At 39.8% G+C, this 19,487-nt stretch overlaps 1 long non-coding RNA gene across 1 annotated transcript; it reads right to left on the minus strand.

Moving 5' to 3' along the window:
• Nucleotides 1-15,347: 15,347 nt before the first annotated feature.
• LOC102007052 lies at nt 15,348-17,512 on the minus strand. Its single transcript, XR_261769.1, has 3 exons — nt 17,210-17,512; nt 16,309-16,337; nt 15,348-15,498 (listed from the first exon to the last, which is right to left on the minus strand). It is a non-coding gene; the product is annotated as an uncharacterized LOC102007052 (long non-coding RNA).
• Between the last annotated feature and the right edge of the window lie 1,975 nt (nt 17,513-19,487).

Below are 19,487 nucleotides of genomic sequence, written 5' to 3' on the forward strand. Positions count from 1 at the left end.
TACTTGAAAGTCAAGCCAGTGCCATGTTTAATTTTCTTCCTTGTGGGACACTGGCAGTCCGCTCCAATCATGGTGCTGTTCTTCCCTCTTTTTCTGAACGAGAAGCACCAGCCTCCAAGCTCTGCAGGTAGCCGGTCTCTAGGGTTGATGCTATTTTTCGGAGAATGGATTCTAGAATTTTCTATTTACTCCTCATTCCTCTGCTGTCTTATTCACCTGAGCCCTCTGAAGCCTTTCTCATGAATGTGAATCCAGATTTCCACCTTTGCTGTCCTGAAGTTGCAAGCAAGTAGAGCAAGAAAGGCTTGGCTTCTGCCCTGGCTCTGTTAGCAAATGTGTCAGTTTGACCTTATTCAGTCTCTCTGTGCAGAAGCTTTTCATCTGTAAAATGGAATTAATAATAGTACTTGTTCTGATAGGACTATTCTTAGGGTTTAATGAATTCTGTATGAAGCGGTAAAAGAGGTGCTTGGCTATTTACATTCCACTCCCTGCCTCCCCTGTGGGGGGGTAATTCAGGGGAACTCACCTTAGCAGAGACACAGTTCACTGATGGTCAGGGTAGGAAATGCTTTGCGATATGCTTATGGCAACGCTTACCTTAACAAGGCCATGGGGTTTGGTTTGCTTCTTTTGGGGCCAAAGCAACGTTACTGAAAATCATGTAAATTCCTCCTGTAGGAAAAATGATAGTTTGGGGAAAGAAATCACTCCCCAGCATCCTGAGCCATCAGTCCTCAGGGAGAGATGGTCAATTTCAGATACTTCAGAGAAAATTGAACGCTGATCACAACGCAAACCTCGGGCAAAAATCTGAACTTTTCCATCACAATTTACCCACGCAATTTAGCCCCAAATGACTAGTATTCTTTTCTGAACACTTTAACCATAGATGTTCAAATTTTTTTCTAAAAAATTATTGCCAAATTCATATCTATCAGTTATTCTCTTTTAATGACTAATAGATATAAGGAATTTGGTAGAAGAAGCCCTTCTTTCTATATTTATGTCATGAGACACACAGAACCACATCTTGGGTTTATAATTAATATATTTTCTTTCCATTTTTATCAGTCTCACCAAGAGAGCGATTGAATGATTCATTAATCAATGTTGTCAAATTGTAAGAAACTCTTTACAGGATATTAAATCACATGGTTGTACTTTCAAGTTCTGGAGTACGTGTGTGTGTGTGTGTGTGTGTGTGTGTGTGTCCCCACATGTGTGAGCAGATGGGCAATAGGACTAGCCCATGAGTGATGGAGACCACTATGAAGCAGCCCTGAGCAGGACTTAATTAACCAATCAGATTTTCAGGTTTACTTGTGAGTCTGTCCAAGGCCTGAGGGCTCCTTGTCTGGAGATAGGTGGTGGACTCATAGTAAATGAACCCCTACTAAAGCCTGTAGAGGCTGAAATTCTCAAAGGATAAAACAAGATCACAGCCAAGGACATGCTGGTCCAACCTCAACTAGATAAAGACCTCAAGCATCTCACTCCTGGGTGCATTAACTTAATAGCTTATTTGGAGAAGTCCTTCAGTGATTCTGCCCTTTTGAGTACTCCCCTCCTTTCTTCTGATAACTAAATAAATATGGGCCACCCAGAAAAGGTCTTGGTCTTAGACCTGACAGAATCTCAAATTCTTTGAGAGGGCTTTGATCCTTCTGGAGCCCTGAAATCATTCCATTCACCTCTTTTTATTTAGCCTTTGCCATACTCTCGTTCAGGAGATTGCAGACCTGATCAGCCCACAATAACTAAGGGCTATTATTAAACTGGTACAGGAAAACTTCACAGCCAGTTTCTGTACACTAACTCTCCATACTGTATGCAGTTGTCATCATTCCTGCCTCTTTTCTAATGAGTAATAACTGTTTCCAGTTATAAAGCACATATGGTGTTTTTGACATTGTAATAAGTGCTTTTTCCATACTACCCCTACCTTATACGTTTGCCCATGTACAATCCCCTGGCTTTTTTCTTTGGCGGGTAGCCAGGCCCATTCTGTTCTTGGGTATGGTTAGTGTTCACTGGCACTTCCCTTCCCACTCCATTATTTAAGTAACGTTATCTCAAGGGCCGCGGACAGAGGATGGATACAAACATATCCCTGAGCAAACTTTAAGTCTTCACTCCATGTTACTCATGAGCAAACACAGGTTCAGAAATTGAACCAAAAGGCGAAGGACCAATAATGCTGCATCCACAGTCAAACTCAACCCCCAAAACTGTTCTGTTCATGAGCAGCCACTACAGGAGGTCTTCGTTGCGACCCTCCCAGGGGAGCTCCTTGGCTGGACACTCCTCCGTGGAGCCCTCTGCAGCCTACTCCCTGGACAGCCCCCCAAACATTCCTCATCTAATCCGTTCTTTCCCTCCTTCTCTTTGGGGCTCTGATCGTCTCTCTGCAGTAATACCTTTCTCCTCCGGCTGGTATCCTCTACATCTTTTTGGCCTCTTGAGATGATCATGGCATCTATATCTCTCAGCTGTTTCTTCTGCCAAGTAACTAGAGTTCTGAGTATGAGAGAGACCAGGGAGGCACCCGGACATGTTTCTAATCTGGTTTATTTCATATTTTTGTCTCTTTTTTAGTGCAAATCTGTCTATTCCTTGTTCTACAAAAGGGGAGTGAATTTCATCCTGGCCAATGGAAGTCATTAGCTCTTCATAGAAAATCCACATTACTACAAAACCATAAAGTTTGGTTTTTAATGAACAAAAAGAAAAACTGACTCCTTCCCAAGCTTGAGCTGCATGAAAACTCCCTTTTGCTTAGCTGCTGTTACTGCGGAGAATTATGAATTGGGGACTGGGTCACTTCTCTCTTTTTGCTGTTTGTTGTTTTCCTTTCATTGAATGGAGAGTGAGAGTATTGCTATGGAAATAGGATCCCTAACCCTCACATCAACATTCCAGTTTAGGTACCAGCTCTTAACATATCGAGACTTAATAAATCTATTTGAATTTCAAGTGGTGGTGCACTGTAATCCCAGCACTTGGGAGGCAGAGGCAGAAGGATGACACAAGTTTGAGACCTGCCTGGACTACATGATGAATTCAAGGCCAGGCTACACTACAAAGTGAGACCCTGTCTGAAAAATCCAAACAGACAAAAAAGAATTTCCTAACAAATTTTTGGTAGAAGTAGAAATACTTTTTGACATAAACTCAAAATGACAGACGAATGACACTTTTAAGCAAGATATAGCATAAAAATAGACTCAGAAACCAAATTAAAATACCTGAAATTCTAACCATATGCAAAAACATTGCTAACCAGTACTTCTAATACCATTCCTATAACAAATAGCAAACACCTTAGCTGTAATGTGGTCGAAGGGCTCCCCAGAGACACCAGGGACTCCTTTCCTCACAGTGATAAGGAACCCTCTCTGTCTCGGTCCTGCTGAGATCCCCTTACTTCCTCATGGGCCACTGTCCGCCTGTCTCTTTATCTTCTGCTGCGTGAGCTGTGCTCTGCTCCCCTTGTATCAGGAGCTAATTTTCAGAGATGGCTCTCTTCTGCATACTAGCTGGTTAGCTAACCACAGTTAATGATGATTATAAAAACTTGTTAAGAAACGATGCTCAAACCACTAGGAGCTAATTAGTTCCATTTCAACACATAGAAAAATTGGCTGTTGGAGTTTATTTAACTGATACGGTATGTGGCTAGAGGTAGAAACTTCAGTCCATCTGTAATTTTTATGCAAATGTCTAACATCTGAAGGAAATAAATGCCTGTCACGTTTGGTTTACACGTATCAAAAGATTCTCTGATATTTGGGCCTGAAATCATTAAAACTCTATTGTTTATTGTACATATGTTCTTTAGTGATTTAATATGAAGTTAATATAAAATGTAAGATCAAGCCATGTGATCATTCTGGGCACTTGCCATAGGTAGCTGCATCCTCTATTTCTTCCATTTGTGCAGCTCTGGCGAGAGGACACCAGAGTCCTGGGCTGAAGCAGTTCTGTATTACTTTGCTCTGGGATCTAACTACCTCTGCTGCTGCCAAGGGACAGGGCAGGGACTGTAACAACAGCAGGCGTTTTCCCAATGTTCTCTGTGGTACCAGGCCAGCTCTGGCAGAAGCACTTCTAGCCCTGACCCTGCAACACCAAGATGTCCTATGACTCCCAAAGTTTCCCAGAGGGAAAAGAGTTTCTCTTGGTACACATTACTATTACAAAATATTTCATGTATGTATATATAATTTTATACATGTATATGATATTATTTATACATATATTAGTTTTATAAATTTTTAATTTATATGTATATTATTTTAAAGAGAGGAAAAACCAGTAAAAATGATATATTTAATGACATCCTAAAACTACAAAAAGTTGTGGAAAAGCCAAGACAGTCTAATCCAGAAATCTTCATTTCTTATGCAAACTAAAGACTCTGTGAACTTTAAGTAATATCACTGCCTGGAGTTTTTGTGTCTTCAATGTAATATTACATTCTGGTTAAACACAGAGTGTCTTTACACATTATTTTGAAGAAGTTCTCTCTTTGCCCTTCCTTAGTAGAGTGGAGTAGAAGGTATTTAGTACTATAGAGACATCAAGAAGTTTTCAATTGTTAAATTCAAATCAAATGAAGATGTGTGTCTTGGGAAACCTCTATGTATCTAAATGAAAGGTCCTGAGAGTAAGCATCTGGGGTGAGGTGACAGGCTTGAGCGTGGAAGTCTTGCAGTAAGAGGCCAAAGATACAGATGCAGGTGAGAGCCATCCCTTCAAAGGAGGAGGGGAAAACTCTTGACTGGGGAAAGGAGAGTTTAGAAGCTAACAGGGTCGTATTTTGGCAAAAGAATGAATGATGATCTCTCTTCTTGCATGATGGAACTTGCAACGTAACAATTGGTCCTATGGAGTCCATGAGAGAGAAAGTTCAGTACATGTGAAGAAGTTTAAAATACAGTTAGGAAGACAGAAGGGTTGGGACGGTGGCCCTCTGCATCACCATTCTAACAAGAGTGCTACCAAAAAACCTGTGTATGTTCAATTTCAAAAGCACTCTCAATAGACTGATCTTTTTAATGTTTGCAATTTGCAGGCCCCACTTGCTTATGCACTGGGTAGCTATTTGTGGACTCAAACTTGAGTATCAGAAATAGAGAAACTTGCCTAAAAGGATGAAAGTAAGAGCAAACCCCAACCCTTCCTCCCTGAAATACCGGAGGCTCAAGTCCTAGCACTGACCGGAAACCTGACAGCCACCCTGCGCATACCTGCGATGGTTCTTTCCCTCCGTACACGTACATCTCTCCAAAGACTTTAACCTTTCTCCTTTGACTTTGTCACAACTAAGGTTTTTCCCATCTTATACTGATCCAAGTAAACCATTTCTCAGGCATAAATGTTAGATTTCACCGACTGCCTGATGAATGGTGATTTATCTGTTGTCTGATAATTCTCTGATTGCCTGGGGGAAAGAGTCAGGCCTCTTTCGAAGAACTAGTGGGTAATGTATGGACAAATCTGGAAGTAGTGTCAGACCCTTGATAGGGAAACACATCCATAGATCTTTACTAAAATACTAAAGGGGGAAATGAAGGGGGTTTTTTTCATCCTGTTTAGGAAACAGCCTCATTAATATGTATCTTATACACTATAGTGTTCACCTATTTAAAATATACAGTTTACCCCATGGGTTTAGTAGATCTACAGAATACTACAGAAAAGATTCAAAGGCCTAGGGGCATTGGAATGTTAGAGTGGACCTATCAGGTAAGACCTTCTCACCTACACTGGGAGTGTTTGGATGGCTTACCTTCTGTGAATACTTTGAGGAGTAAGTCCCTGTGGGGTGTCCAGCATCTTTGAGGAGCCCTATTATTCCTCTTTACTGAAAACTAAACCTTGGCATAAGAGCCACAGCTGTTCAAATGGAAACACATACTGCGTTCAAAAGGGACATTTTAATCTGTTGGGGCCGAGGCCAAATGGCATCACTAATCCACCAAAGGCAAGAAATATAAAACGTAAGATCAGGCTAAGCAACGAATCACGGCACTCACTGCGGGTGAATGCTCCCTCCCTGCATTCTCACGGCAGTAAACATCAAAGTCAAAATGGCAATCAGAGTAGCCTGGCCTGTGCAGGCCTACAACGTTAGCTAATCACGGTGTTTCTGGTAGTGAAATAGACAGGAAGCCTACAGATTCTTACTTGACATGTGTAAGCAGAAATGTTCTGGATAAAATGAATAAAAATTTAACTGGAATCACAAACGCAGTTCCAGACTTGAGCCAAGTTGTAGATGTTGAACGCAAGGGAAGGCGGATCCTTCCTTAGGATGCTCCCCGGGATACTGCCTGAAAGTTCTATTGTTGATATGTTCCCCAGCCTACAGTCTTTTACCAGTGTAAACTGTGCCTTAAGGATAAGGAAATCAGATGAGGTAGGGACTGCCTAGTACTGGCTCTAAGCTTGACACTGATTCTAGGAGACTCAAAACGTCACTATGGCCCCTCAGTCAGAGCATGGGCTTCTGGAGCTCCAGAAAGGATGGAGTTTTACCTCAGCTCCATCTCACAGTGGGTCTGATGGGTCCCCAAATTCATCCTGTGGTGATTTCCCTGGGTCCGAATGGATAACTGGCACAGGGATAGTTGGAGTTGGCAGAATACCCACACTGGCTCTGTGAAGCGAGAACTGTTATGGTGGGAAAGGTGTAGAGGAAGTTATTATACTCCTGCACTTAGGAAAATAGCAAATCAAAAGCAATCTGCATCCCCGGAGGGGTTGCAGAGATGAGTGGCACCCTCAAGGACTTGAAAGGAACACAAATGGTGATTCCCACTGCATCCTCACTCATCTCCTCCTAGACGAGGAATGTGCTGCCTTGGAGTCCAACGTGCAGACTGACCCAGTGAGCTACAGGTAGCAGCCCCACTGCACAAATGTACAAGACCTTCGTGTGTCAGCGTGGAAAATAAATCCAAATAAAATTCAAGTCCTTCTCCCTCAGAAAGTCTGGGGTTCCTATGGTTGAGATGTCCCCTCAAAGCCAAAGGGTAAGGTGCTACACCCATCCCTTCCTTCAATACAAAAGAGATACAATGCCTACTGAGTGTATTACTGGAAACCTTTCACTGAGCATGCTAAGCTCTGTTAGCATGTGTTCTGGAACAAGGGAAGATTCTACAAGAAGTCCAGGCCACTGTGCAAGCTTCTCTGACACTTGGGCTTTATTATGTGGCAGATCCACTGGAACTTGAAGTGTCAGTAGTAGATAAAAAGGCTGTTTGGAGACTTTGGAAGGCCTCTAGATGAGAACTGCAGCCTTTAAGGTCTTGTGGCAAGGACCCGTCATCATCCACAAATAGCTACAGATGAGCATTGAACAACATGGAGGTCAGGAAGGCTGATTCTACACATACACACTACACACTACACACACACACACACACACCCCTCCTTATACAGACATAGCCTAATCTTCCAATCTCATTCCTGAGGGTGAGAAACAATGTTGAAGAATATAGTAAAAGTAAATATTCTGCATTTGAAAACATTCTAAGTGAATTTGGAATTCATTTTTAAAGATTGACATCTACCCATATTTAATAACATGATGGATTAGTCAGGAAGTAGAACAATACACACTGTATTGGTCAGTTTTCCCATTGCTCGAACAAAATACCTGACATCTACAACACAAGGAGAATGAGTTTAGTTTGGCTTGTGGTTTTAGAAGTTTCAGTCCATGGTCTGCTGGCTTCGAGGCAGAACCACAGAAGTGGAAGAGCATGATGGAGTGAAGTTCTCACTTCATGACAACTGGCAGTCAGTGCAGGGGAGGGGCAGCAGAGAGGAGGCTGCCAGACACAGCATCCAAGGTTACACCCCCATGACCCACACTCAAGCCAATCAACTTGGCAGTTAAGATTAATGGTCACACATGTTCTAGCAGATTTTTGGAAAACAAGTTACTAAGTTACTAAGGCAGGCCAGCCATAGCCTACAAATGAATTTGTAAGTTTAAACACTTAAAAATTTCTGTAATTATCATTATCTTGATATGAAGTCTTTGTTACTAATAGTTAAAAAATAAGACTGTTGAACCCAGCTAATTTTAATTTTACAGGCTCATCAAGACTTCCCTGAGGTTAAATCTTTCAAGCTGTCTCTATCAGGAACTGTTTCTCCCTTCTCAAGGATTCTCCTTTTCCCTCCTATCCCCAAATAACATATTCAGTCCGGATTTAGGGTCCAATCTACATCAACCCTAACTTTTTTCTCCACTAAAATGTGAGTCCCTTATTTTGCCTGGTTGTTGGGTATTTTACATCTGTGTTTACAAAATAGCTGCTGCTTTTAGCTGATTTTGGCATAGGAAATTGTGCAGACACCCAGCTGAAATTTCTGTCCCTTATCTTGCCTCTTTCTAGAGATCACTGCATTCTGAAACTTTCTGGTCTGAAACTCAGGTCTTTTCAGGTCTACAGTTCTCTTAGCCCAGCTGCCGCCACTAGAAAACCCCTGCATGCCAAATAAAAGTGGGTCTAATTAAAGGCTGTTTGTCAAAATACCTCCTTCAGATATTTTCAATAGATCACTTGCTTGACACCATTTTTCTTTTAGGCAATGCCAAATACAGAATTTTTCCTTGTTTTTCAATTTTCTAGAATAGTCTTTCAAAGTTAGACACTTGGCTTTTTGCTTAGGAATTTCTTTAAAAACTTTCTATTTGGTGTCCTTCCATCCCTCTGTGAAATCTGAACTTAGGACTGGGATAAAGAATGAAAGAACAACAGAAAAAACAAGAACAAAAGAACAAATAGAAAAGCCCACCAGCCTTTAGCTGCTTCTCAAGATTTTGAAACTTACTTTGTATCAACTCATACTCCAAATTTGGTTTATAGTAAAACAATGATTATTCCTGCAAAGTCTACTTTGCTACCTAAAAGATTTAAAATTTATGAAACTCAGCAAAGTCTACATCCCAAAATTTGTGTCTCATTATAAGCTTTTAAATTTGAAATTTAATGCTGGGTAATAATATTTTGTTCTCCTCATTCTGTGAACACTGATGATTATCTTTGATTCAATGGGATGGAGAACCATGAGAACTACCAGAAAAAAATATATGGCTTAAATAACTCCAATATAGACATGCCCAGAAAAATATAGTTGCAATTAGATTAGCCCCTTTCTGGAGGGGGAAAAGTGGAGAAAAGTGGAAAAATTAATAACAGCACGAGAAAAATGATTCTAGAATTCTATTCTAGAATTCTATTCTATAATTCTATTCTAGAATTCCATACAAAGACAAAGATCATCTGCATAAGAGATCAGAAAATACATCTCCTTCCTGAAGAATTTGCTCAAAATCACTTAGGAATAGAGATTAGTTACTAATGAGGATTTAAGTACGGTACAATCAGGTTTATGAGGACCATCACTGGTGTTGTATCCCAATGAAATCCCTTAAGTCTACTTGTTTTACAAATAGATTATCACTAAATTGAGAGAAAAACTAGTCTTATAAAATTACATACAGCAAAAACATAATTTAACAAAATAAATCAAGGTAGGTCATCCTAGATTTTACTTACAAAGTAAATGGTAAGGATGAGTATAAGAAAATCACTAAATATCTTCTGATCCACAGGAAGCCAAGTCTGTATATTTTCTCTCTTTGTCTTATTACACTTTTCTCTTTTTAACAGAATTATACATATTTGTATAATTAGGAAAATGTCATGTGGGACATACCCTACTTTCTTTCCCCATGATCCTGAATAAACTTTTACAAATTCAGGACAATTCCCTTTTGCCTTTCTTTGCTTTCTAATTACTTTTTGCTTTTTAAATTTATAAAATGAGAAAATGTAAATTCAACTTTTGTAATTAAAAGAATTGGAATTCAATTGTTCTAATTGTTAAAAACAATTAGCACGAAAGACCTATATTCACAAACTTTAAATATTGTAGTAAATTGTAAAATATTTGGGGAAAATGAAAGCAAATCAAACATGGTTCACTGAATAATAGGAAACAATAAAAGAAATGTTGCTATACAGAATAAAAAGTATTAACAAAGCAAAAGAACAAACATCATCTGTAAACATTTCCGATCAGAGTATAACAATTCAACTCTGTGCTGCTGACAATAGCTACAATGACATAGGACACAAATAAAAGTAAAAGAATGTTCAAAGACTTATCTTGCAAAAACAAAATAATGGAAAGCAGTCCTAGAGGAGTCATTGGCAAAAGCCTACACTTAGAGGAAATATCACTACTTTAAACATGCCATCATAAAGAAAGAATTAGCAAAACAAATAAATTAACTAAGAATAAAAGAGAAAATATTTTAAAAGAAAACTTTAATGGATTAAAATCAGAAAAGTAGAATTAATGAACCCATGGATTTTTGACCATGAAAGTAGATCGCTTTTTAGAAAATCTGATTAAGAAAAAGGAGAAAATAAATAGAACTAGAAAGAAAGGAGATGAAAAACAAATAGAGCAAAATGTATAAGAGATTGTAATGCAAAACTCTATGTAATGTTAATAAACGTGTAAAACTTGTGAAATGGAAGATGTTCATGAAAGATATAAATTAGCAGTAAAATTTTATAAACTAGAAAAATCTGAGTTGAGTAACAACTATAGGGATAATGAAAAACACTTCAAAAATTACTCCAAATTCTCTGGGGGTTGTTTTACTGGTGAATTATTTGAAACTTTAAAGGAACTAGTAAACTCAATTCTATGTAATTTGTTCCAGAACACAGCAAAAAATATGGAAGGCAATCAAGTGTATTTTATGAAACCAGGATAATTTTGACATCAAAATCTGACAAACATTATACACACAAAAAAAAAACAAAACTATAGATTTGCAAATGAATCGATATTAGGAAATGTGTGTGCCTGGCAGTTATTAGCACCGCCCCCCCCCCATTCCTTGTATCTCACTAAGAAAATCGAGGGCATCGAGAGCGAACGTCCTCAGCTTCCTGGCTCCAGATCTACACATTTCATTCACATATGAACTCGTCTTCACCTCATTTTCTTTTGTTTTAGAAGGGGAAAAAATGTCTTTTCTTTGTTCACAAATAAAAGCTGCCTACCACGTGCCCCCTGCCATCCTTTGAGCAATTGGGTTTGTCAATAACTGCTTTGCTGTTGCTTCTTTACCAGGGACTTGAAGCCTGTGTTTCTTTATCAACCATTTCCTTTCGCTTCTGAAATTCACCTCTTCTCCCTTCACCTCCCCTCAGTCATCACTGACTTCACGAGAATTCACGAGAAAGCAGGCAGACTTGCAAGCCACGAACAAGGAAAACGCGTCCCTTGCTCTTAAGGCCCTGTGTGTCTGGTCAGCGACCAGCTATGCCAGCAGTCGCAGGCCACGTGGCGGGTGCTCCAACAGGGCCAGCACGGGCACCAGTGAGCTCAGGGAGAGGGGCTGGGGACGCGTCTTTACCATTTCTATCTTTATCTCTTAAAACAAGAGTAGTTCTCTCTTGTCAACCCATATCTTCTGTTTTCATTTATCCCTTGGTCCAGGCACTCAAAAATCACTTGGAACTCCCTTGCAAGTATTAAAAGTAAATGTTTTTATGGCAAGTTTCAGGGAGATGTTTTCTTTCATGTGATAGTTTTACTTCCTTGTAGCATCGGACACTAGCAACCATTTCTTTCTTGAAATTCTTACTCTGATGACTACAAGTTCTCCTGCTTTTACACCTTCCCTTCCAGCCTTTCTTATCTATTTTCTCTCCTATTTTTTCAATTAAATATTTATTGCAAATGAGCAGTGTTTCTCAGGAACACCTGTATCTTTTTTTCTTTTAATTTTCCTAGTCTACACACACTCTTTTTCTTCTTTTTGGGGGGCTGTGGGCTACCGGGACTCTAACTCAGGACCTCACGCTTGCCAGGCAGGCGCTGCACCACTGAGCTGCATCCCTGGCCCTTCTCCGCACACTCTTCCTGAGCTCCTCCCTCATCTAGATCTGTGTTTCCAACTGACATGGAAATTCTGGTTCTCCGCCTCCTTCCCTACAGGTGTCTCTTCGAAGGCCCAGGCTCAGAGCTCCAGCTCTGCACTGACTCTCTCCAAGGAAATGCCTTGTATATCAGACCCAGGAGCCCAGCATGTTCTGCAGGCTGGCTGCTCTCTCTCCACATCCCAGAACTGTTTAGTCCACCACTCAATGAGCCCACCCCATTGAACCCTGGAAGTCAGGTCCCAGCCACCATACTTTGCTAGGGTCTCTTCAAATGCATCCTCTCCTCCGTGGTCACTGCTGCACGTTCAGACCATCAGCGCTTATGACTGCGGTTCCTACAGAAGCTGCTCAAATAGTCTCCCAGCCTTCCTTCTTGTACCCTATTAATGTAGTCTGACCTTGCCTTATTGTCCTTGGGTTGATAGTTTTATGACTGGCTTTTTATAGCTCACATGAGATGTGACTTCTGACCATTGTGCAAAATCCAGTGTTCTTGTGCACGTGAAAGACCTCAGCAAACTCTCATCAGCGTTCTTCACTCTTCCTGTCACTGTGTCGATCACTTTTTGACTTAAAAGTCTTCCGCTTTCCAGCCTCTGTCGCTGAATGCCTGCAGATTGTGCCACACCTTTGCTGTAAGACACAAATGGTCCTTTAACAGCAAGTCCTGTCAGTCTCTGCACTTTCAATAAGCACCATCCTTAAGCATGCTTTGTTCCAGATACACTGCAGGCCTTAATTCCTACTGAAAACAGATGTTCTTTAAAAACACAAAAATTAAGGATTCAAGTGTTAAATCAATGTAAGGTGGTTTTAAAAGACAACATCAGCATAAAGCTGGGAATCCACTTGAACGCTAACACCATGGAATGAGTTATTGTAGCTAAATGAGCCTTCAGAAGAAGCTAGTAAAATGTGGGACATGAGATTGCTGGTGATGGAAAGCAAGGGGAGGGAAACTTGGCTGTAACTGCCCAGCCACACTTTATGTTAAAAGAAAGTCCTGTGGCCCGGGACATCACTGACCCAGGGACAGAGTCTACGTGTTACCGAAATATAAAGGCTCCCGCACATCGCGGTTTTACAGCAGATGTCTTTGTTCTGATCCAAGTCTCACTAATTTTTGATAACTCTAGTCTTCTACGTGGACATAAGGTTCTTTTTCCAGATTGACACAGTCATTCTTCCAATTGCATTGGATTTAGCATCGTAAACAAATAAACGGGCTTTTTCTGTCACATTTTCTGAATCCGTCAGAGTGCAGATTTGTGTCTATTCTGCCTGTTCTCACAAACCAGAACCCACATGAGACTGAATGATTAAGCCTGTGGGTCTGAGCTTAGATGGAAAAATGGTGAATTCTCCAGAGTAAAAATGATCGAGTATCAAGAGTGACTCAGCCAGGCTTTCCAGGTGTCACTTCCTGTGTCTCCTTCTGAGCCTGCTTGGCTCTCAGAATGCATGTCTCCTCGTCCTCTGTCCCCGACTGAGTCCCTGCCTGGCCTTCTCTCACTGCACTGCACTAACCCTCCTCTTACCTTTTCTTGCAATTACTTATTTATACATCTGTAAACAGTTACAGCCCCAGTGCCTGGCGTGCAGTAGACACTCACAAGTGCTCATTTCATCAACTAATAAGGCCACTAATATTTTTTCAGTTTTTTTTTTTTCCTTGCCTCACTTTGATTTTGAGACTAAGCACAAAATAGGGTATTTTCTGAGGAATCAAGGCTGGGGCCATTAGCAATGCTGTTATGTGTCCATTGCCTTTTAGAATTCAGTCAGGAAGTTACTCTAATACCATCCAGAGCCACACGGTTTAGAATCTTTTTCCTGGGTCCATTTAAAATCTTCCACCTCTTTTCAGCCTCAGTGAAGTACTCCAGCCTGTACAACACATTTACCTAACTCTTTCTGCCACAGGTTCTAGATGTGATTATTATTCTGTTTTGTAGACATGAATGCCACTGGAATCCATTCCATGTAACATTTTCTCTCTCAGTAAAATAACCATTTAACATATAATAGAGGAAGCCTTTGAGTTCTGAAAACCTCTTGACTGTGTAAAATACTGTTGTAACACGCAGCTTATAGAATCAGTGCATATCCCAGTGGTTGTTCAGTAGTTTAAGAGGTGTGTGAGTTATTAGGTGAGGGAAGTCACTGTAACAGTTAAGCAAAATAACTAAATACATCTGAAGCCATATAATTTAATGCATTAGGAGCAGGTCTTTTGAAAATTTCTAGAAAGTTATCCAATATCCTATTGACCAGCATTTTAAGACACATTTTATAGCCCAAACCCTCAGTTTAAATGCCTACATCGTCCACTGAGAGAGAGGGAAATGGCATAATGGTAACCCTAGCCATGGAAAAAATGCTGTTTCTTTAGTGCACCATTATTTCCCAGTAGGTATTGTAATTGAGAAGAAACTTCCCTTAAATGTGCTAAATCAATTAATTACCAACATACACTTGCTTTAACATCCTGCACTATTGAAACCACTTCCAGATGCCACATTTGCTAATAATCCCTCGGTCATCCTGCTTTAGTAGACCTGCTGCATCACTCCGGCAAGGAAAGTAGAGAGGCCCAGCATTGTGGTCATCCAGGATAAAAACCACTCTTGTGATGAGCTCAATCTTGGCCTGGCCACAAGCTCAATCATCCTTAGGAAAATAATGGAATCATTTTCTACCTTGAGTTCCTCTCACGTGAAAGTAGGAGTAGTGAGAAGGCACCAATAACAAAAAACCAACCTAAGAAGTTCTGTGTTTTGAACAGAGCTAGATGTGAGCTTAGTAGTAACCCCACTTTGATGTTGCTCATGTTCTTGCATAACAATGACCTCATTAACTGCTTTTCCGATTGAGAAAGCACAGTTTCTTTAATGCTCTGTTTGCTGTTAAATGCAGTTTACTTTTTTAATTTAGAGTCTAATGCTTGGTTTTTTTTTTAGTGCATTTTTAAAAAATGTTATTGTAACATACCCAGTGAATTAGAAGTCCACTGTTGTGGAGAATCTGAATAGCATCGTGTTTACCCTAATAATATGTCTTGTTCATTAAATTTCATTTTGCAAGATGAAGAGATACATTTGGAGTTGCTTTGCTGTCTTTAGATTTTCTAGCATCTTTAAAACCACATCACCATTACTTGAACTTCTTCTCAGGTTTTGTGCATTCTATTAACATAAAACCATGAGGCAAATTTGCTTTTAATAATTTTCCTCCAGCTTTGTGCTTTATTAGAAATAACTCATTTACAGAAAACCTTTTATTTGGATTGGTGGTGAGAATAAATGAGTAGTTCTCAGTGACTTATATTATTTATTATAAGGTAATTTGGCAGAGTGTTGTGGAGGCAACTAAAAGAAGTAAAAGATTAATCAGAACTACCAATCTTTTTTTGATTTGCAGAGTAACAGAAAACAGCAGTCCAGTCTCCTTTTTACTCCCTGAAGGTTTGGTTCAGTATGTGCCGGTGATGGAAAACATAGTCTGCCTATAAAGAAACAATTAGGGTTGGTTTCCATGGACTCAATCAGTCAAATGTAAAAATACAAAAGAATAATAGAAAATAAGCCCTCTTCTGTGGGCTTCTCATGCCAGAAACGTGAATACCCTCAAATACATGTCGCTTCTGCTGTTTACCAGCGCTCCACTGGAATTTTTGGTTTAAAAGTTCATATGTTAATTATGGAATTAAATACAGGAGGGTAAAAATTCAGCAGTTTTTCCTTGCATTATCATAGAATTTAGAGGAAAAGAGGACTGAGTTCATTTTTTGATAAGGCAATAATCAAAGTGAAAGTAATAGACAAATTATTTAGATTTTTGTATATATATTTTCTTACATGATCCTCCTATTAGTTGATATAAGCTTTAGAAAGATATAACCTTCTTAAAGTTTGCAGGGTTCTTGGAAGAAAATGTGACAAAATCATTTGTAAAAAATAAAATAAAAAGCATTTTTAGCATGTATATGAGGACAAGGTAGTACACAATGATTTGTATTAATATAAACTTATGCGAGATAAGACCTTAAAAATCTACTGTGAAGCAATGGTAGAGAAAGATAACAATAGGAAAGAGATAGCATTAACATATTTCAGGGAAGAAAGTGAAAGCAGTAACAGTTCTAGGTCATGAAATACTACTATACAGTCACTTATCATCAAGTATTTATTATTTACACACACACACAATACATTGAAGTTATATGCAATGAATTGAGAGTAGATATAAGAAGGCTTTTCCTGGCATTAAGGAAAAAGAACTGAGAGTAACTGTGGACGTAGTTGTCTCTACTTACCCTTCTGTTGAGATGGATTAGTCCCATATCTGCTGGTAAAAAAGAATGGAGCTCAATGGTGCTTGAAGAGTCTTTCTAGTTCAACCTTTCTTTATGAGTGTGCCCAGAAGCCATTATACTAATGTTACTAGTAGTAGTAGTACCCTTGTTAATAGCTTTTCAACCAGTTTAACATGTTACCCAAAAGATCAAAATTTTTACTCTGTCCTGGAATGATATAAAAGGATCCCACTCTTCTAAATTCTCCTCATAACTAATATTTTGCAAAAGATAATATATCATTTTTGTTTGCAAACTCTTCGGTGAGCACAATGCAGCATCAGTCCTTTGCTTCAGTTTGGTAGAGATCTGTAAAGTTACAACATTTTTCTTGGTGACCTAAAAGGGGTAACAGTTTCGTGCCTCTGGGTTCCCTGGCACTAGAACTGGTGCCTTGAGCTTTTGTCCAGTTCTATTCCACACTGAAAATATTAAAAGTGAAAGAGAGAAAAATTCTACTCTGGGTAGAACGAGGAGAGGCTGAAACTGTCATGTGGCCTCCTTGTGAGTCTCCGTAATTTGTACCATCAGAGTTAACTTTTCTTAATGAGTAGATGACTACCAGGCCGAGAGCTGTCTGTCTGTCTCTTTCACCTCAAACTTCATCCTTTTCCTGATTTTTCTGTGCACTCCACACACCCAACTACTTTCAGTCTCTTGCATGTGATAGCTTCTTTCAACTCTGAACCTTGTAAGTCTAGATTCTCCTGCTTAGAACATATTTCACCCCATCATCCCTAGGCTGGCACTATCTAACTTCAGCAGCAATTTTTCCCAAGAATTCTGAGTCATCTGACTTCCTTTGATTGTATTCTCACTGTGGTACATACGGTGGATTGCTTGTGCTCAAACTCCAACTCACCATTTTATGATGTGCTTTCTTGCAATGCAAATCTTTGTTGTAGTCTTTTTCAGCAATCCTTGTACCTAAAATTCAAGAGAAGAAATACATTCCTTCACTTCGGTGCATCTCTGTAAGATCTGAGAAGAGAAAATACGATGGGGCCTTCTGTTCAAACTTTTCAGCTATTTCTGCTGGATCACAAGGTAATAGAAAAATGACATTCTTAGGCAACAATACTCTCATATAAGGGCTACAGTGATACATTTTGTTATGGTTTTTATCTAAAAATATCACTCCAAAGATGCACTGTGGAAGACTTGGTTGAGAGCTGATGGATCTTTGAAAAGCCATTAGACCATGAAGGCTCTGACTTCACCAGTAGATTCATCCACTGATAAGGTCATAATGAGAGTCACTATTGGAAGGGTGGCAACAGGAGGTGGGGTGTGGGTGAAGGGAATAGGTCACGCGGTTACGGCCTTGGGGAGGATATTTGGTCTCTGGCCTTCTCTTCTATGGCTCCCTTCTTCTGTCTCTGCTTCCTCAGCATCATGAGGTGAGCGGCTTTCCTCCACCACTTCCTTCCACCATGATGCCCTGCCTTGCCACAGGTAAAGCAATGGAACCGGCTGACCTTGGATTGATACCTCTGAACTTGTGGACCAGAATAAACACTTCCTCTTTGAAGTTGTCTTTGTCAGATGCTTTGCGCCAGCAATGTGAAGCTAGCACACCTTTAAATCAGATCATGGCACCCACAGAGCGTTCTTGGCTTCAACAGTTACAAGAATAGCTAAGAAGAGAAAGCAATTAAGGAAATAAGCAAAGATCGGCACATTTTCTATAGTCTCTGTCAACTCGCTCAAACTGCCTTAACAATGTCTTCACCAAACTTTGTAGGGACTTTGTCCTGTTATAAAATGAAGGATGGTATGAAATATAAATTAGCCACCAAGGATGGTATGAAATATAAATTAGCCCAAGGTTGAAACATTTCCCAGGGATCATCTTTGTCCATGGCATCTCTGGGCAACCCTCACCAATAGTGAGTGATCTAATACAGTCAGCACTAAGAGGCAGAGGTAGTTCCTCAGATAAGGTAAATGTTTACTAGTTCTACTATGAATAGTATGTGGTTTTTAACTCTGCTGAGAGTCCCTTGTGAGCTTGGAAAGTGAGTCCTGGCCAAGGTACCATCAGCTGATTTGGTAAATTCATTCCAACTGCTGATCACATCCAATAAAAATCAAAACAAAAAAATAGCCAACTAAGCTATTTTACTGAACTAGTTCACTGATTGAATACATAATATGCCAACAGTGCCAGCCAGGCTAAGAACTCAGTTCCTCCTCAGCAATTAATATGTGAAAGCCGACTTTGTGACTGCGTAAGTAGTGAATCTTTCTTCAGCTGCTCAGTCTGTCTTGGGAGAGACCCAAAGCAACTCCTGAGTTGGGAGACTTACACTTTGAGAAAACCAGAAACACAATATTATATTTGTGTCAGGTCTCGCCTTCCTTCCCACTGGCTGTCTGTCACATTTGAGCTTTAACTAAACATGAACATCAACAATTCAGATTTTAAATCAGACTGGCAGCCCCAAAATATAGATTAGATATTGAAGATGTAGATTAGATTGCACAGCAGTGGCTACCTGCCATGCGATCTCAGGAATTTAGTCTTTGCTTGCTCTGGGCATGCACAGGAAATATTGGTAAAATTTGCACTCTAATGACAAGAGTGGGAATGAGAAAGTGTCATAGAATCCTCTTCTATAACTGATGAAAAATGAAATTTTTATCACTCTCAGCTTTGCTGTTACATCTGTTTCCTGGAAAGAAAGAGTTCAGTGCCAATAACAAGTATTCTAATTACAATTTGGGCTATAGCTTCAAAATCTTTAAGTAAATGCTGAATACTTTAGTTCAGTCAGGAAATTTGCTAAGACACATTTCTTCTGGCAGCTGCCAAGAAGAATGTCTGTTTTTAATACTACAAAGATATACCAGATTTGCACTCTTAAATAACCACAGTTTTACAGCTCCTATTGGAGTCTCATTGAGCTCTTGCCTACATTTTCAGCACTGAATGTCAGAAGGTAGCCCACGCAAAGTGTTTTCCTTGGTGCCAACCATACAATTGCTCTGGACAGCATTCAGCTCTGAATCAAAGGAACTAATTGTTTTATTTTTATTCCACATAAACTCAGTATCACTGAACAGTGCCAGCTGTAAATGTCCAATTTGTAGAACCCAGCGTGCCCAGGTTTATGAGCATGGTGGCTACAGCCCAGCCA

The sequence above is a fragment of the Chinchilla lanigera genome, unplaced genomic scaffold (genome assembly GCF_000276665.1).
Source record: "Chinchilla lanigera isolate Chin_1 unplaced genomic scaffold, ChiLan1.0 scaffold00035, whole genome shotgun sequence".
NCBI lineage: Eukaryota > Metazoa > Chordata > Mammalia > Rodentia > Chinchillidae > Chinchilla > Chinchilla lanigera.